Source organism: Piliocolobus tephrosceles, chromosome 18 (genome assembly GCF_002776525.5).
Source record: "Piliocolobus tephrosceles isolate RC106 chromosome 18, ASM277652v3, whole genome shotgun sequence".
NCBI lineage: Eukaryota > Metazoa > Chordata > Mammalia > Primates > Cercopithecidae > Piliocolobus > Piliocolobus tephrosceles.
In genome coordinates, this window is record NC_045451.1 from 23,966,597 (window position 1) to 23,971,575 (window position 4,979).

General features: G+C 38.6%; 1 pseudogene across 1 annotated transcript; it reads left to right on the forward strand.

Moving 5' to 3' along the window:
• The first annotated feature begins 2,638 nt into the window (after positions 1-2,638).
• On the forward strand, positions 2,639-3,049 carry LOC111546869 (annotated as a pseudogene). The gene has a single exon (XR_002732954.1). The product of XR_002732954.1 is annotated as a small nuclear ribonucleoprotein Sm D2 pseudogene (transcript).
• Positions 3,050-4,979: the final 1,930 nt, after the last annotated feature.

The following is a 4,979-nucleotide window of genomic DNA, read 5'->3' on the forward strand; positions in this document are numbered from 1 at the left end:
CTAGTGTAACACACTGTCCCACAGCTAGTATATGAAGAAATGTAAGATGGAGCCTGGGTTATGTTCCATGAAGAGTCATAACCTTTTAGAATCAACATTATAGATAACTAAGCTCTGATTTCTTTATTTTTAAAAGCATTTTTGGTATTACTACCAGATCACAATAGCTGATTGTGCATATTATTGGCCCACTCTATCAACAATAATATTTTTCTTTCAACCACTGCAAAAGTGATATTATAATGTTCTAAGGAAAATCACATTGTTTGGTACATAGATGTTTGTTGCAAGAAGGAAGGAGAACCCCTGTTCCCAACCAAGATGGAAGGGTATGGGCTGGATTTACCCAGCCACCTATAAGAACAACAACAAAAAACAAACAAACAAACAAAAAACTGGACAAAACATATGAGATCATAGTTTGACTTTTCTGGGCAATGGACAACAAAGAATACTGATCATTAAAAGATAAGAAACAAGCAAGGTGAGTCCTATGATTGCCCGGCCTAATAGCTTAAGAGAGTTTCAGGTCTGCAGTGCAGGAAGGTAAAACCTAAGCAGAACTCAGTAGGCTCTCTGAGTTGAGACAGAGTTATTGAAATTCGGGAAGACCAAAGCCACATGAATTCACAGAACAGAGAATCAGACCAAAAGTACTACAGAGAACTACAGTAGAACACTCTTGAATATTTAGCAAAGTACTGAGAACACATGTAATGAAACAACCTATGGCCCAGGAATGAACCATTTGAAAGGATTAGAAGGAACATTAGTCAGTACTCTCACAAGACCAGAAATAGTGTCTATAACCACCAGCCAGTCTAAAGAAACCTCATAATTTAGAGGATGATGGGCAGAGTATTAATAAGGGTCTTGCATTGTTAGTCAGAAATATTAGCTCTCAATTAAGCACAGATTTGGTCCCACTTAACAAATTTTAAAAGTTAAGTCCCTGTATTAGAGAATTTCACACTGCTATAAAGAACTGCCCGAGATTGGGTGACTTATAAAGGAAAGAGGTTTAATTGACTCACAGCTCAGCATGGCTGGCGAGGCCTCAGGAACCTTACAATCATGGTGGAAGGTGAAGAGGAAGCAAAGCACCTTCGTCACAAGGTGGCAGGAAGAAGAATTAATGCAGGAAGAACTACCAAACATTTATAAAATGATTAGATCTCACGAGAACTCACTGTCACGAGAACAGCATGGAGGAAACCACCCCACAGTTCAATTGCTTTCACCTGGTCTCTCCCTTGGCACGTGGGGATTATGGGAATTACAATTCAAGATGAGATTCAGGTGGGGACACGAAGCCTAACCATATGAGTCCTCCAGGATCAAACTGTTTCCAAATGATGTAACCATACCCCAGGGAAGGAAAAAAGCTTACGAAGGTCTATAGGTATACAAAAACATCCAGCACCCAGCTAAGTAAAATTCAAGATGCCTGAAATTGGAACAAACATGACTAGGCATGTCAAAAAGCAAGAAAATATAACAAATAATTAGGAACAAAAAAATTTAAGTAATTGAAACTGATTCAGAAGTGACATAGATGATAGAATTATAATACAAAGACATTAAAACACTTTTTAAAGCTATATCCCATTTCTTCTAAAAGTTAGACAAAGACATAGAAGGGATATGTATATATTTTCAAAGAACCAAATCAAACTACTAGAGCTGAAAACAATGTCTGAAATTAATGGTAGATTAGGCATTGTAAAAGAAAAGAGAAAAGATTTATGACCTTGAATGTACTGCAATAGAAACTATCCAAAATAGAGCATACAAAGAAAGAATAAAAGGCACAAATTACCAGTATCAGGAATAAGAGAATGACAGCACTACATATTCCACAAATATCAAAAGGAAAATAAGCTAATATTATTAGCAGTTTTATGCCAATAATTTTGGCAAGTTAGAGGAAATGGGTTAGGATTTCTCAAAAGTTACAAATGACCAATGCTTCCTAAGAAGAAATAGATAAGATGATCTGAATATCCCTGTACGTATTAAAGAAAGAGAATTTGTACTTTAAAACCTCCCTAACCTCACCACCAAAACAAACAAACAAACATAAAACAACCCAAAACAAAAAACCCAAAACCACAGGACCACAGGTCAAGATAGTTTTGCTAGTGAATTCTACAAAACATTTAAATTCTATAGGAAGGAATAAACTTCATCACATTCCATGAATCCAGCACTGCTCTGATACCAAAGCCAGACAAAGACATTACAAGAAAAAAAGAACAAACTAAACCCAAAGTTAGCAGAAGGAAGAAAACCTTAAAGATTAGACCAGAATTAAACACAATAAAGAATAGAGGTCAGGTAAGACAACTCACACCTGTAAACCCAGCACTTTGGGAAGTTGAGGCAGGAGGATAGATAACCTGAGCTCATGAGTCTGAGACCAGCCTGGGCAACATGGCAAGACTCTGTTTCTACAAAAAAAAAAAAAAAAAAAAAATGTAATTAGCCAGGCATGGTGTCATCTGCCTGTGGTCCCAGCTAGTTATGAGGCTGAGGTGGGAAGATCACTTCAGCCTAGGATGTCAAGGCTGCAATGAGCTGTGCTCCTGCCACTGCACTCCAGCCTGGATCAGAGAGAGAGAGACCCTGCCCCCTCCTCAGGCAGCAGCAACGCGGAGGAAACAGGAGTGAACGGAGAGCTTAGTGACCATCATGAGCCTCCTCAACAAGCCCAAGAGTGAGATGACCCCAGAGGAGCTGCAGAAGCGAGAGGAGGAGGAATTTAACACAGGTCCACTCTCTGTGCTCACGCAGTCAGTCAAGAACAACACCCAAGTGCTCATCAACTGTCACAACAATAAGAAACTCCTGGGCCGGGTGAAGGCCTTTGATAGGCACTGCAACATGGTGCTGGAGAACGTGAAGGAGATGTGGACTGAGGTCCCTAAGAGCGGCAAGGGAAAGAAGAAATCCAAGCCAGTCAACAAAGACTGCTACATCTCCCAAGATGTTCCTGCACGAGGACTCGGTCGTCCTGGTCCTGCGGAACCCGCTCATTGCTGGCAAGTAGGGGCTGCCTATCCATCGACAGAACTCACTCTCCTGTCCTATGAAGACCGCTGCCATTGGTGTTGAAAATAATAAAACTCTGTGTTTTTTTCTAAAAAAAAAAAAAAAAAAAAAAAAACGAGAGAGACCCTGCCTCAAGAAAACAAACAAAAAAAAAAGGAAAAAAAGAAAAAGAAAAATTGTAGAAAAATACCAATGAAACTGAGTTGATGTTTTAACAAGATAAAATTGACAAACCCTTAGATAGACTAGCAAAAACAGAGGAATCTCAAATAATGTCAGAAATTAAAGAGGAGACATTACAACTGATACAAAGAGATAGGAAGAATCATAAAAGACAGTTATGAACAAGTATATATCAACAAATTGGATAATCTTTAAGAAAGGAGTAGATTCTTAGAAATGTAAGGATCACACACTAAGACCAAATGAGATTTATCCCTGGGATGCAAGGATGGCTCAACATATGCAAATCAATTAATATGATAGATCACACTAACAGAATGATGAATTTTAAAATCATGTGATCATTTCAATAGATGCAGAAAAAGTATTTGATGAAATTCAAAACTTTTGTAATATAATGAATACTATAACTAAATAATTATACTATCAAAAAGCTAAGTATAGAGGGGATTTGCCAAAACATAATAAAGGCCATAAATGACAAACCCACAGCTAACATTGTACTCAGTGGTGAATAACTGAAAGCTTTTCCTCTAAGATTAGGACTAAGAAAGGATGCCCAGCAACAGGAATTAAAACAGTATGGTACTGGTATAAAAAAGATCTATAGACCAATATAACAGAAAGCCTGGAAATAAAGGTATACATATACAGTCAACTGATCTTTAACAAGGGTGCCAACAAAGCACAGTGGGGAAAGGTCAATCTCTTCAGCAAATGATGTTGGGAAAACTGCATATACACATGCAAAAGAATGACTTTGGACCATTACCTTACACAGGAAAATCAATTAAAATTGATTTAAGATTTAAATGTAATTTTTCAGCCCCTAAAATTTTACAAATTCATAAACTATAAAATGCCTAGAAGAAAACGTTGGAGAAAACTTCATAATATTGGTCTTAGCAATTATTTATTAGATATGACAGCAAAACACAAGCAGCAAAAGCAAAAATAGACAAGTAGAACTACATAAAACTAAAAAGTTTCTGCACAGCTAAGAAAACAACAAAATGGAAAAGCAACCTACCGAATGGTATAAAATGTCTGCAAACCGGCCGGGCGCGGTGGCTCAAGCCTGTAATCCCAGCACTTTGGGAGGCCGAGACGGGCGGATCACGAGGTCAGGAGATCGTGACCATCCTGGCTAACATGGTGAAACCCCGTCTCTACTAAAAAAATACAAAAAACTAGCCGGGCGAGGTGGCGGGCGCCTGTAGTCCCAGCTACTCGCTAGGCTGAGGCGGGAGAATGGCGTAAACCCGGGAGGCGGAGCTTGCCGTGAGCTGAGATCCGGCCACTGCACTCCAGCCTGGGCGACAGAGCGAGACTCCGTCTCAAAAAAAAAAAAAAATGTCTGCAAACCATATATCTGACAGAAGGTCAATATAAAAAGTATATAGGGAACTCCTGCAACACTATAGCAAGAAAAAGTACTTTTAACGGACAAAAGACTAGATAGACATTTCTCAAAAAGAGACATATAAATGGACAACAGGTATATGAAAGATGCTCAACGTGACTAGTCATCTAGAGAATGCAAATGAGATATCACCTCATACCTGTTAGGATGGCAATTATTAAAAAAAGAAAAGATAAATGTTGGTGAGGATGTGAAGAAATTGGGACCCTTGTGCACTGTTGTTGGGACTGTAAAATGGTGCAGCTGCTATGGAAAGCAGTATATAGACTCCTTAAAGAATTAAAAATAGAACCACCATATGATCCAGTAATCCCACTTCTGG